This window comes from Amia ocellicauda, chromosome 1 (genome assembly GCF_036373705.1).
Source record: "Amia ocellicauda isolate fAmiCal2 chromosome 1, fAmiCal2.hap1, whole genome shotgun sequence".
Lineage (NCBI taxonomy): Eukaryota > Metazoa > Chordata > Actinopteri > Amiiformes > Amiidae > Amia > Amia ocellicauda.
The window spans coordinates 25,929,208-25,944,789 of NC_089850.1; the positions used below are offsets into that span (position 1 = coordinate 25,929,208).

The window sequence follows — 15,582 nt, forward strand, 5'->3', positions numbered from 1 at the left end:
GAGAGACAAGATGTAAATTTAGGAAAATGCATTCCTCCTAAATACAGACTATTTAACTAATAGGTACTTATAACTGGTACTGGAATGAATAAAGCACCAGACCTACCACCAATAATTATTTACTGTGAAGTTAAAAATTTGAATGGGTATCATTTATAGTTCACAGATAATATGCAAGGCATTACTTTGTGTTGTTGATCTGTTAAATATATACATAGTGAGGGAAAAAAGTATTTGATCCCCTGCTGATTTTGTACGTTTGCCCACTGACAAAGAAATGATCAGTCTATAATTGCATTTCAAAAATGTTATAAATTGATTTGCATGTTAATGAGGGAAATAAGTATTTGATCCTCAGGTGTCTTTTATACAGGTAACTGGCTGAGATTAGGAGCACTCTCTTAAAGGGAGTGCTCCTAATCTCAGCTCGTTACCTGTATAAAAGACACCTGTCCACAGAAGCAATCAATCAATCAGATTCCAAACTCTCCACCATGGCCAAGACCAAAGAGCTGTCCAAGGATGTCAGGGACAAGATTGTAGACCTACACAAGGCTGGAATGGGCTACAAGACCATCGCCAAGCAGCTTGGTGAGAAGGTGACAACAGTTGGTGCGATTATTCACAAATGGAAGAAACAAAATAACTGTCAGTCTCCCTCGATCTGGGGCTCCATGCAAGATCTCACCTCGTGAAGTTTCAATGATCATGAGAACGGTGAGGAATCAGCCCAGAACTACACAGGAGGATCTTGTTAATGAGTCATAGTCACCAAGAAAACAATTGGTAACACACTACACCGTGAAGGACTGAAATCCTGCAGAGCCCGCAAGGTCCCCCTGCTCAAGAAAGCACATGTACAGGCCCGTCTGAAGTTTGCCAATGAACATCTGAATGATTCAGAGGAGAACTGGGTGAAAGTGTTGTGGTCAGATGAGACCAAAATCGAGCTCTTTGGCATCAACTCAACTCGCTGTGTTTGGAGGAGGAGGAATGACCCCAAGAACACCATCCCCACCGTCAAACATGGAGGTGGAAACATTATGGACGGGGCCATGTACCGTCAAATCTTGGGTGAGAACCTCCTTCCCTCAGCCAGGGCATTGAAAATGGGTCGTGGATGGGTATTCTAGCATGACAATGACCCAAAACACACAGCCAAGGCAACAAAGGAGTGGCTCAACAAGAAGCACATTAAGGTCCTAGAGTGGCCTAGCCAGTCTCCACACCTTAATCCCATAGAAAATCTGTGGAGGGAGCTGAAGGTTCGAGTTGCCAAACATCAGCCTCGAAACTTTAATGACTTGGAGAGGATCTGCAAAGAGGAGTGGGACAAAATCCCTCCTGAGATGTGTGCAAACCTGGTGGCCAACTACAAGAAACGTCTGACCTCTGTGATTCAACAAGGGTTTTGCCACCAAGTACTAAGTCGAAGGGGTCAAATACTTATTACCCTCATTAACATGCAAATCAATGTATAACTTTTTCGAAATGTGTTTTTCTGGATTTTTTTGTTGTTATTCTGTCTCTCACTGTTAAAATACACCTACTATTAAAATTGTAGACTGATAATTTCTATGTCAGTGGGCAAACGTACAAAATCAGCAGGGGATCAAATACTTTTTTCCCTCACTGTATATAATGCATTGTAAAATAGCTCAGCCCAGGGAATCTCTTGCATTATTTTATGACTAAGTGTTCTTACATTTTCCAAACGTAGCCTGCTTTTCTTAATTAAATTTTTTCTTCTATGATCGTAAAGTTTAAATTGGTATTACAGGGCACTGTATATTTGCAAACAGGCTAATGTTTTCCACTTTGGATTTTGAAGTATTTTTGTATTTTCCAGAGCAATTTCTGCAGAAACTACAAGAAAAGGAAATAAACATATATATTCATTTTATCAATAAGACCACATCAAGCATATGAAGTCTGGACTCTTCATTGTACAGACAGAATAATTGAATAGTTTATTTGGCAACTACATCATGATCATGTCTTTTTTAGTACATTTTATTCTTTAAAGTATTATGTTAATTGAAATTAAGTTCTAATTATATTAAAGCTTATTAAATGTACTATTTGTAAAAAATAACAACAGCAACAACAACAACAACAACAACAATGTATTCATTTTTCCTTAGATATACAAATACACACACAGACTGAATGGCCAAGCTCTGTGCAATGAACAGCTTTTACAGAATAGAGAAGTGCCAGAAGTGAACTGCAAAAAACGAGTTCCCCAACTTCTCCTTTTGCATAAAGGCTTCTACTAGATTTGATTACATTTTGCATAAATGAAACAAGTTACTCAGAAAACAATAGGGCTTTATCAAATTATTTAATTTCAAGATGGTATGATCCACATGCATATATTGCTACACAATTACACTGTTATTTCTATAGCTTCTGAAGCAGTTGTTCGGTTTTGTGAAATGTAACAGTGCCCTCTACTGCTCCACTTGTCTGTGTGTGATACTTTTAGTTTTGGGAAATACATGACAGTGGCCTAGTTTAAGCCCCCGCACACCCGGCACTCCTCACCACCTCTAACAGGACAACTCAGATTGGAAGATTATCTCTCAATTGTCATTGGTTTTGAATGTCGTGGTGATTTCTTTATTCTAAATCTAAATGTGTCAAAATAAGCTACAAAATATTGCATATAGGTCTAGTGAAAAGGGGAATTATGCATTGTATTTTCAGATTGAATACCTGCAAACCAAATTAATCTGGAGAGCATACAAAATAAAATTCTAGGTCAGAGGTTGTAAGGTAAGAATTTCCAGATATTTTAAAATCACAGAACAAGCAAGCTTGATAAATTGCAAATGTCAATTACTTGTTGATATTAATTAATCTGTTTAACAAAGTAAATTGGTTTGTAATTCATTTAGGTTTTACTTGCAGGTATATTACACCACCTTATAGTTTTACCTTAAAATGTAAAAGCCATGAAGATTACATCTTGGAATAACAAAAGATCCCTGAAGGGGGTGCTGTTTCTGTGCCTCTTGGCCCATCCGACATACTATCAATTAAGAATAATCCGATGTTTATGTTGACGTTTATTATAAATAAACTCACTAAAACGGACCTCTGCTGCCTCCAGTTTATAATTAAAATAAATAAATAAACACAGTATATAAACATACTGTAAGGGCTGTCTGCACAAACAGCCAGGGAAGTGGAGGACTCCGGTGCGGGAAGAGACAGGTGGAACAATCTGGGTCAAAGAGCACTTGAAGTGCTATGTTATACCTGCTAAACCATTTGGGATTATACTTTGATATATAATGGCTTAACTCTGTATTACATTTTTTGTAAAGTTACTTCACTTGTAATGTCTTTATATATCACACCAGTTATGACAGCAACAGGGTTATCCAGTGCTAAAACTATTCAAAACATATTTGCACTCCACTATGACAGAAGAAAGACTTTATGGGCCGGGCGCACTGGACCTCACACTAATGTCTGTTGATGTTATTCGTTAATTCGGGCGTCACAACAGGAGACTTGCATTCACATAGAAACTCCTAAACAGTTTATTTCCAATGAAGATGCATATTTCTATCAGGTGCACAAATCGAAAATTGTGCATCCTCACCTGTTTCAATTACAGAGCTCCACCAAAATAGATCTCTTTGATTGACAAGTGTCTAGATTGCCTGCATAATGTCAAGTGATGTGTGATTTCTGTGATATGTGAATTATGTGGTTTATATGATAGTGATATCTGTTTGTTAAGCAAATACATGAGTCGAAATCTGCCTGATTTCATGGATTTCATGGAGATTTTGAGCTAAGTTTTATGACTCAAAAATGACTCAGAATTGCACATTTCAGGTATTTAATTTTAAAGAAATGGTGGGGGAGGACCCCCAGACGCCCCGCCGTGAATTCCCGTTTACACCACTGAATATCAGATATGGTCAAAGTGGAGGGATGTGGGAATGGACCTTACTTGTGAGGGTTATGGCCTGGGGATAGAAACTGTGCAGGTGGCGGCTAGTCTTAGTATATTACTAATTACTTCAACAACAACAAACCTAGACAAATTATGATTACTACATGTTAGTAGTATATTAGAAAGTGATATATCACAAGATTCCTTATGGGTTACAGCAGTAGTACAAGGCTACTGCATGTCAGTAATGTTTCTGCGCTGATCTATAATGATTTGGCTGCTCTAACTTATTTTAACATGCAGGTGTCGTCACTAGTGCACACTGCGTTGGATGCGGCCTCGAGTAATGTGCGATACAATTGGCTGGAAAGCCTCATTTCACCATCACTAGTCACAATCAATGGTCGGTCGATCAGGCGTACAAGAAAGCAGAGGGCAATCCAGAGATCAGAAACAAGGAGAACTAGCAAGGGTCAGGAACACAGGTATTCAGTAGAAAAGTATCATGCTCAGTAATGCTGCTGGACACAAATAAGACTTAGCATTGAGCAAGGAACAGGGGGTTAAATACAGAGCAGAGGGAAGCAGGGGACAGGAATGTGTAGAGCTGGTCCAATGGGAGAAGAGTGTTGATGGTGCAAGTTCACATTATGCTTAGGAATGTAAATTGGATAACTGCAGGTGGTGCTGGGGAATGTGAGAGACAGAATTCGGGTGGTGATGACATCTGGTGGTGAACAGGGAAGTGTGGCGCTCAGATGTAACACATACTAGACACATTAAGTTTGTAGAGCAGCATAATGAAGGAAGAGACTATTTTGACATGGTCCTGGAGTTACAAATTGAAGGTAATTTGCATTATACTGCCCTTCACTGTAACAATTTTATTTCAGAAAAGCCTTTCCAACATTGAAAAGGTACAAAATGCAGTGAAAGTTAAAAAATACATTTTAATGGCCCCGTGTATTTTGTTTTCATATTCGTTTAGCTATTTGTAACACTTCACAAAAAGTACAATACGGACATAAATAAATACATGTAAATGTAAGATGTCAGCGATTTGTCAGGGAATTTTGGTGTGGTTATGGTGCTACAGAAATAGAAGTGGAAGGGAAAACTGATCAGGGCATGGGAGAGAGTCCTACTGAAGAAAAAGGTGAAGAAAACCTTTGTTTCTTTGTCATATTAAAGCCAGTACATACACAGTTTCAGCACTCTTACTTTTGCAGAAAGTCTGTTTTCAGGCTTAAAAATAAACAAAGTAATGATATAGAATTGTTCTCAGTTCCATTTAATTACACTTTTGCTTATTTTTTAAAAGTAAATCATATTATTCAAATTAAACATGATACAGGCATTCCCAGCTAACACACTGTGTTGTCACAACATTTCAGAAAATCTGTAAAGTTGTGCTTTGGTTGTGGCAGACATAAAGTTGCAATGTCTGTACAACATTTTGTTGACAATGTTGTAGTATTGTTACACAAATGTTCGAACCTTTAGTTGTATTTACCTTTTTTAAATTATGGCACTAGCAGTGGATGTTTAATACACTACATGAATACTAGCATGTTACATCAATTTCACATCCTTCTAATGAGTGTTTTCCACAGCTTTATTAGCATTCCAGTGAAATCAGGCCTACTGTGTGATTGACTTTTTCTTTGTTAATAGTTTCAGCATTCATCGTCAAAACACCTTGTTGCTGTGAATGCTTCATCCCCTTCTTAAACCCACAAGTTCATAAATACAGGAAGGAATACAACAAACCCCAAATAAATAAATAATAAAATAAATAAAATGTGGGATTCCTGATACATTCTCATAATAATAATAATAATAATGTAACGATTACATGAAATAGACTACTCTCATTACCACCAAACTCTTTACATTCTTTACCAAAATATAACACACTTAGACATGTAACATGCATCAATAAGCACGAATACAACCTATTATATTAATATTGTATAACAATTAACACATTGCTGTGATTAGAGATGTAGAAATATTTAAGATTTTTCCATATGCACAAAAACCTTATTTCTCTCAAATTTTGTGCACAGATTTGTTTACATTCCTATTAATGAGCATTTCTTCTTTGCCAAGATAATCCATCCACCTGACAGGTGTGGCATATCAAGAAGTTGATTAAACAGCATGATCATTACACAGGTACACTGTGTGCTGGGTACAATACAAGGCCACTCTAAAATGTGCAGTTTTGTCAATAAAGTTTTGAGGGAGGGCCTGCTGACTTTCATTAATGTCCGCCATGTTGCCAAAGATTGAATGTTAATTTCTCTATCATAAGCCACCTCCAATGTTGTTTTAGAGAATTTGGCAGTATATCCATCCGGCCTCACAACCACAGATCACATGTGCCATGCCAGCCCAGAACCCCGACATCTGGCACAAACTGTCAGAAAGCGTCTCAGGGAAGCTCATCTGCGGCTCGTCGTCCTCGCCAGGGTCTTAACCTGATTGCAGCTCTGGTGGACATTCCTGCAGGCCAACTGCACGCTCCCTCAAAACTTGAACTAATCCATAGATTAAGGCCTAATGAATATATTTATTAGAGGGATGCTGGTAGAGATGCTGGAGTTCTTGAACACTGGGGGGGTCCAGGATCATGCAAGTGTCTTGGTGAACTAAAACTGTGGCTGACTATGCCACATGTTGGTAAAAGAGGAGAGGGCACCAGGACACACTAGGACTATAATTGAAATAGGGTCTTTACACAGGTCCGTTATTTTGTTACAGCATTAGGTAATACCAGAGTCCAGCAACACTCAGAGACAAGACAGCAAATACAATTTAGAACAGGGATTATTTAATAAAATATAAAATATTGGCTAGGGTGTAAAGTAGCAAACAAACCCCAAAAAACACCATAAATAAGATTAAAGACATATGATATTCAATAAAACCATATATCCTGCAGAAATGTTAAAACGGGCCCTAATTAACATTAAAATCACAAAACCCTGTGTGAATAAACAGACTGCTGAGAGCAAATTGAAAGAATAAAAAGCAGCAGATCTAGCAGAGCATAGAAATAAAACTGTTCAGTAAATCAAGACCTCTGAATTGCCAGATTGAATACAGGTTTCAGCACTCCCCAGGCTGTCCCACTACCACTGCCATGGAGTTCTGGTCACTGCTGTATGGTTGTCCCTGAAGTGCAACTGCTTAAAAAATATAAGTGTCTGTGACATTTGGAACAGCTGAACAAATAAGCGAGCAAGTGATACATTTTCAATAGCGGCCCTGAAGTGCAACTGCTGAAAAAATAAAAGCGCCTGCAACATTTTCAGACGCAATTACAGATAGGGAAAGTACACCGTAAAATATTTTAAAAGTATTTATATTAACATTTTTGTGACCTTCTGCTCGCTATCCACTTTGTGGGGACATATTAATAGAGAATTTATTAGAATGTATTCACTTCTTCCCCAAGACACTTTTCTTGTTTACTCGTGCAGTTTCTTCTCCTCGTCAGTTCATGCATTCAAGGGTGCAGTGTCTGCCTGCCTGCCTGCCTGCCTGTCAGTCTACTGGTACCACACGCTTTTCCTCATGTGCATTTTGTTTTATTTTTAACCCAGCACTTGCTTACAGCTTTTTACTATAATGCAGTGATTTTACTCACCACTGATATTACTTATGCAGTTCTGGAGAACCTACCTAACTAAAGTTTCCCATATTCCACACATTATATTATAGCCACTCTGAACATGTTTGGAGGTTCAAAGAAAGGAGAGAACACACAACACACTGTACCTGACTTCCTTTGTCTAACTCTCTTCCTTATATACCCAGAAGGTCCCCAACCTTCCTATTCAGTCAGTGCTAAGTCCTCTGGGAAGTGCTGTTTTTTATCCCCCATGCTCTATTTCTCACACTAGATAAATACAAACCACCTTGTTCGAATAACAAAAGAAGGTGCTTAGACAGACAGTGAGATAGAAATTGTCACTGCCATGACACAAGCATTGGTAAATCACAGATATAATAATACTTGCAGAAAAGAAAAGGCTTCTGATACTTACTGACATTGACTGAGGAAGCTCTCTGTAAAGGATGCTTTTCAGTGCAGCGAGCTTTTGGGCGGATTGTAAAATAAGCATGGTGCTATGTTTCCCCGTCTCAGTGCACTGGATCAGTGGTGGACTCCTGCAGAAAGGCTTTAAAAAGCTACACAGCCTTAAGCACTGTAGAGCTGTCTCCTTCCAGGAGGGGTAGGTTTAAGGTGCAGGTTAATCAGGGGAGCAGATGCTCGAGTGCAGGGCTGATGATTCATGTTTTTATGGTGACTTGGTAAAACATATTTTATTAATTAACAGAACCTTGGATTTGATTGGTGTAATAAGTAAATGTCTAACTTTCATTTACTAAAAGGAGGTCATTAAATCATGAATAAGGACTCCAACATGAACTTCAAGTTTCTTTCTGGATTGGGTATGCCATTTATGTATTTTGATTTATGAGGATTGTGCCTGGCAAGCACTCCATGATTGACCAGTAAGTAGACTGCGATCAACTGGTTGGGCACCCCTGGCCTAAAGTGTTTCTCTTTAAAAGGATGTGTATTGCCTTATTTGAATGGGGTGGGAATATCACCTCCTTATTTTGGATTTTTTTACATTTTTAAGATTTATTATCAGAACACATTAGTTTTCTTAGTTTTGGGTTACTAGCTATCTGTTTTCAAAAATATTTCCTAAAACTGTAAACATGCTGTTAACATAGCATTAATATAGTTTTAGGTCATTTCATCAAATAAGAAAAAGTTATGAACCCAAATACCAAGGTGAAGTTATACTACTACTATAGCGGTCTACTGAAGGAGCTGGGTTACATTAATCCAGCCATGGATAGGTGCAAAAGTTACCCAGCACTGTGTTGACTTTTAACCCAGGTTGAGTTAATTTTAAGCTACCATTTTTTAGAGTAGCTTTTATATGAAGAAAACTATAATTCCTCGTAAATGCATGGGGGGTATACAAAACACATTTTTCACATCGTTAGAAAGCTGAGAGTCTCAGCTTTCATGGGATACCAAACAACACAACAGTGAATTACAGATGGGATTAAAGAGAAGCACGCAGATTTGGTGCCCTGAGGGGTTTGTCAGTTTAAGGGGTTACATTCCATGATTTCTTTATCTCCAATTGTTTATTTGTTCTATGCATTCATTTCAAAGTACACTGAGACATTAAACTGTGTAAAGTTCAATAATAACTGGAAAAATTTAGGTGCTCTGAAGCTTTTGACCAGTAGTGTATATTTTGACCAGCCCTATACTTATTTTATTTTTTAAATGTGTGAATGCTCAAATCTAGCCTTAAAATATTACGGCACAGTGGGGGGTTGAGTTACAGTGAGGGAAAAAAGTATTTGATCCCCTGCTGATTTTGTACGTTTGCCCACTGACAAAGAAATGATCAGTCTATAATTTTAATGGTAGGTGTATTTTAACACTGAGAGACAGAATAACAACAAAAAAATCCAGAAAAACGCATTTCAAAAAAGTTATACATTGATTTGCATGTTAATGAGGGAAATAAGTATTTGACCCCTTCGACTTAGTACTTGGTGGCAAAACCCTTGTTGGCAATCACAGAGGTCAGATGTTTCTTGTAGTTGGCCACCAGGTTTGCACACATCTCAGGAGGGATTTTGTCCCACTCCTCTTTGCAGATCCTCTCCAAGTCATTAAGGTTTTGAGGCTGACGTTTGGCAACTCGAACCTTCAGCTCCCTCCACAGATTTTCTATGGGATTAAGGTCTGGAGACTGGCTAGGCCACTCCAGGACCTTAATGTGCTTCTTCTTGAGCCACTCCTTTGTTGCCTTGGCTGTGTGTTTTGGGTCATTGTCATGCTGGAATACCCATCCACGACCCATTTTCAATGCCCTGGCTGACGGTACATGGCCCCGTCCATCGTCCCTTTGATGCGGTGCAGTTGTCCTGTCCCCTTAGCAGAAAAACACCCCCAAAGCATAATGTTTCCACCTCCATGTTTGACAGTGGGGATGGTGTTCTTGGGGTCATTCCTCCTCCTCCAAACACGGCGAGTTGAGTTGATGCCAAAGAGATTGTTTTCTTGGTGACTGTGGTCCCAGCTGCCTTGAGATCATTAACAAGATCCTCCCGTGTAGTTCTGGGCTGATTCCTCACCGTTCTCATGATCATTGAAACTCCACGAGGTGAGATCTTGCATGGAGCCCCAGATCGAGGGAGACTGACAGTTATTTTGTGTTTCTTCCATTTGCGAATAATCGCACCAACTGTTGTCACCTCCTCACCAAGCTGCTTGGCGATGGTCTTGTAGCCCATTCCAGCCTTGTGTAGGTCTACAATCTTGTCCCTGACATCCTTGGACAGCTCTTTGGTCTTGGCCATGGTGGAGAGTTTGGAATCTGATTGATTGACTGCTTCTGTGGACAGGTGTCTTTTATACAGGTAACGAGCTGAGATTAGGAGCACTCCCTTTAAGAGAGTGCTCCTAATCTCAGCTCGTTACCTGTATAAAAGACACCTGGGAGCCAGAAATCTTGCTGATTGATAGGGGATCAAATACTTATTTCCCTCATTAACATGCAAATCAATTTATAACTTTTTTGAAATTGGATTTTTTTGTTGTTATTCTGTCTCTCACTGTTAAAATACACCTACCATTAAAATTATAGACTGATCATTTCTTTGTCAGTGGGCAAACGTACAAAATCAGCAGGGGATCAAATACTTTTTTCCCTCACTGTAACTCAACCCCCCACTTAAATTAATACAATTTAACATACTTTGATGTGGTATTGCATGAGCATTTCTTGTCTTTCCTATGTATTATATCTGCTTAGAAATTTCCAGTCCAGATCATTTATACAATCTCATTCTTAAACATTTCCTATTTATCTAAATAGTATATATACTCAGCAAAAAAGAAACATCCTCTCACTTTCAACTGCTTTTATTGTCAGCAAATTCAACGTGTAAATATTTGTAAGAACATAAAAAGATTCAACAACTAAGACATAAACTGAACAAGTTTCACAGACATGTGACTAACAGAAATTGAATAATGTGTCCCTGAACAAAGGGGGGGTCAAAATCAAAAGTAACAGTCAGTATCTGGTGTGGCCACCAGCTGCATTAAGTCCTGCAGTGCATCTCCTCCTCATGGACTGCACAAGATTTGACAGTTCTTGCTGTGAGATGTTACCCCACTCTTCCACCAAGGCACTTGCAAGTTCCCGGACATTTCTGGGGGGAATGGCCCTAACCCTCACCCTCCGATCCAACAGGTCTCAGACGTGCTCAGTGGGATTGAGATCCGGCTCTTTGCTGGCCGTGGCAGAACACTGACATTCCTGTCTTGCCGGAAATCACGTCCAGCGAAGGTGGATTTGTGTCCATAGGCGACGTTGTTGCCGGTGATGTCTAGTGAGGACCTGCCTTACAACAGGCCTACAAGCCCTCAGTTTCAATTTATTGCCCTGTTTGCGATCTTCCCAGTCTGTGTTGGTATGGCATTTGATACGTCAATATCAATCATATGAAGTCTGGACTCTAATTCTAGAGACATGATAATTGATTAGTTTATTTGGCAAGTATATATCAAAATCATAAAGTCTTTCTTTAAATGATTACATTAATTGAAATTAAATTCTAATTAAATTCCAAATTAAGTTTACTCTTTTAAAATAATGATAATAAAAACAACAACAATATATCCCTATTCAGAATTTTACTACAGAATTTTTCATTTTCCCTATAGATGGGAATTCACTTGAGTCCCTTCTTTTCTCCTGACCCAGGTGAGGCCCGTTGTGAAGGGACTTCAGGGAGGAGATGTCTTCATGGTATGTCTCAATTCTGGAGCACATGTGTGACAGCTCAGTATCCTTCACAATGAGCTGGAACACAAGAAAAGCATGTACAGTACATTCATACGGCCAATCGGCTGCAGGACGTGGCTCCACTCAGCTCAGCAGAGGTCTTCCCTTATTCTAGGAGGAGAATCTGTCTCATTGACAGTTACAGCAGAACTCAGTGCTAAGGACTTCCAATGAAGCAATATTGAAACGATATAAACATTTAAGAGAAACTGCCAAGTCAGAATCGTATCAATCCAACAAGAGTTACAGAGCACCTTTCTACCTGAAGCTTTAACAATGGTAATAGGTGATCACAATTAACCTTTTTACACTGATCACTCTCAGCTTTCTAATGATGTGAAGCATTCTCTGATGTGAAAAAGTTGGTTTTTATACCCCACCTCCGCATTCTGAAATAGTTGGGTGGGGGGATACTTGAGTAGGAATTAGGAATACAAAATCTCAGAAAATATTGACAATTATGACATTCTGGAACCAGACAGTCTACTGATCAAAACAAGACCATTCACGTTTTGGTAGAAGCAACACACAGAGAGCTCAAAATGTCAAGATGGAAAACTCTGTTTACAGTGTACAAATGACACAATGATTGTACATAACTGGATCTGAACTTCTCTGTTTGATAGAACATCAAATAAAGACTATTTGCAAAGAAATCTGATCGAAACTGAGTGACCTGTGACCATCTGAATGAGACCCCCCCCCTACGGAGCAGACTGTGCGTTTACCCCCAGGGCTCTGAATGATGGCGGACGACAGGGAAACTGTAACTCGGATGTGTCTGAGAATGAAAGCACTGGTACCCAAGAGAATAAGCTTTCAAACGATGTGCGCATTGTAGGAATACAGTGTAACTTCTATGCACAGGAGCTGCACAAACACTGCCAAATAATGCTGAAGAGGGTGTAGTAACAGTATATAACTCTGAAATGTACATTATTTTTCAGTTTTTGGTAACAAACTTTTTTTTTTTACTTCTGGCAGTTTACTGCTTACCAGGCGTCGCTAGACTTCAGGTTTTACCCGGGCTTGAGCCCTGTCGCCCGGGGCTGACAGTGATCTCTGCAGTAAGACTGGGGGGGGTTGACAGTGTTTTCGTATTAAGTTTTCGCCTATATTATAATCGCGCAGAAATGCCATTATGGGAAATAATCACAATTGGATCAAAAGACCCGGGGCTATTACTAAGAGAGCTGGGGCTTAAGCCCCGGAATCCCGGGTCTAACAACGCCGATGCCGCTTACCTTTGTACCATTTCAGGTTATTCACTGGACTTTAACTGCTTAAATTTCAATAATAAATGGAAAAATGGGGGTGTTCTAAAACTTTTGACCGGTAGTGTATATGCAGTAATTATAATTAATGTAAAGGCATGGGATAGTCATTAAGTGTCATTTTATATAATAAATATTATTTAATCTCCTCTGATAGAAAACTAATATTTAGTCATTCCCATATTCAGTATTTTCCAAGCAGTATGTTCCTCCATGACATGGAATCAAAATGCTTATTTTGCTTTAACCATGTCAATTGTTATTCATGGTTGTTAAATTTGTTTTAGGTGGACATATTTACTGATAAGGGTTTAATTTTGTTGTAAAGGTTAAAAATATGTTGTCCTTATTAAATCACTGCATATCTATTGTGTTTGGAGATATTTTGGATACAATGTCTTTGTCTCTTAACAGTAGCACTCTGGAAGTTTAACCTTGATTTTAACACTAGTAGAAGTTCATTATATGTACTGATTGTTGATAAAGAAGGCAAATCTCATTTCTATACATATCAAAAAATACTTAAACTGTTTATTTCTTTAAATGTAAGTCAGGCAATTGTCAATTGTTTTGTGGTCAACCCTAAAATCAATATTTATACAATGGTGACTTACAGGCTAAACATATGTTGTTGTTTTTTTATGTACTGTAAATGTATTTTAAACATTTAAAATTATTATACTTTTGTTATTTATAATGTGGATGGATTGTAACATTCAAAAGTACAATCTATGGAGGTATTCAACACACTCAATAATGTTAAACTATAACAGTAGAGACATGTTTAGCATGGGTTACTTTAACATAATTTGACTGGTGCTGCATAATTAGGGTAATGGAGTAGACGGGTATGTTGTGTAAACTTATACTGTGCTTTGATGGCTTGTTTAGAGATGTCTCATTATGACTAATAAGAAAAAAGTACATTAATAGCAAATACATGAATAGCAGCTACATCTAATCACGTTGTAAAGTCTATAAAGGATGAATGTTGTCCAAAGCTAATCATTGTACTAGTGAATCATAATAGGATCGTTTAATTTAGTATCGGTACAAGTCTTTTGTGATGTGTTCTTGCATGGCAGCTGTGTTTGAGTTGTGTTTTTCTTCCATTTCAAGTATTGCTGCATGCACCTTTAAAAAATCCAGCCTCTTTTCTCCTAGATGCATCTCCACGGTTTGATATTGCTCTTCTCTCTGCTGTAACTGAGCATTTAGAGGAAACATGTAATTCATTTTCAGTGACTTCTGCTCTTAGGTGACTACACTGACAAAGGAAACGGTTTAATCCATCCAGAAACATTGAGACAAACATAGCTTCATTTTGTAGCCCCTAACATGACTTATGCTTATAATTTGTCAGTCTCATCTCTTCTCGTTTCCAAAATTAAACTCAACACATTTATCAAACTTACAAATACATTTTGTTCATTCACATTCAAGAAATTATATACATTTAAGTAGTGTTAAATTTCAAGTTTTCACATTTTTCTTTCATTCATTCTCCTTTTTGCCATAGTATTTTCTATGTTGACTTTAATGTATCATGACAGTGAATAATACATTCCTGCTGCCCCTTCATAACAGACAATAATGTACAATTCTAAATGTAATGCATTGCATTTTCAGAATCTCTTCAAAATATGTGTAATATCCACCCTGGTTTATGATCTCCAGCGTCCTATCGTGAACCTTCAGCTCACCTCATCCTAAAGAATTGCAATTTTGCGCTCACTGTTTTTGAGGTGTGTCAGGTATCGCTCTATCTCCATTTCCTTTTGGGAAACCTTTCAGCTTCTTTAGTTCTACTATCTCCTATATGAGTGCCCGTCTGTCCTTAGCATGCCAATCTGAAAAAACATGCAACAGAAAGAAAGGTTACTCAGGAGAACAGTGTTTTTTTTTGTGTGTGTTCTTGTCAACACCTTGAACTCGTTGTTGTGTTCCTCAAACCATTCCTGAACCATTTTTGCTTTGTGGCAGGGTGCACTATCCTGCTGAAAGAGGCCAATGCCATCAGGGAATACCGTTCCCATGAAAGGGTGTACATGGTCTGCAACAATGCTTAGGTAGGTGGTACGTGTCAAAGTAACATCCACATGAATGGCAGGACCCAAGGTTTCCCAGCAGAACACTGCCTCCGCTGGCTTGCCTTCTTCCCATAGTGCATCCTGGTGCCATGTGTTCTCCAGGTAAGTGACGCACACACACGGCCATCCACGTGATGTAAAAGAAAATGTGATTCATCAGACCAGGCCACCTTCTTCCATTGCTCCGTGGTCCAGTTCTGATGCTCACGTGCCCATTGTAGGCGCTTTCGGCAGTGGACAGGGGTCAGCATGGGCACCCTGACTGGTCTGCGGCTACGCAGCCCCATACGTAACAAACTGCGATGCACTGTGTGTTCTGACACCTTTATATCAGAACCAGCATGAACTTTTTCAGCAATTTGAGCTGCAGTAGCTCGTCTGTTGGATCGGACCAAACGGGC

At 38.8% G+C, this 15,582-nt stretch overlaps 1 long non-coding RNA gene across 2 annotated transcripts; it reads right to left on the reverse strand.

Moving 5' to 3' along the window:
- Window positions 1–10,873: 10,873 nt before the first annotated feature.
- LOC136746915 (uncharacterized) lies at window positions 10,874–15,299 on the reverse strand. 2 transcript variants are annotated; one of them, XR_010816444.1, is made up of 2 exons: window positions 14,795–15,299; window positions 10,874–11,835 (listed from the first exon to the last, which is right to left on the reverse strand). It is a non-coding gene; the product is annotated as an uncharacterized LOC136746915 (long non-coding RNA). The 2 variants fall into 2 exon arrangements; XR_010816443.1 differs by lacking the exon at window positions 10,874–11,835 and adding an exon at window positions 13,603–14,297.
- Between the last annotated feature and the right edge of the window lie 283 nt (window positions 15,300–15,582).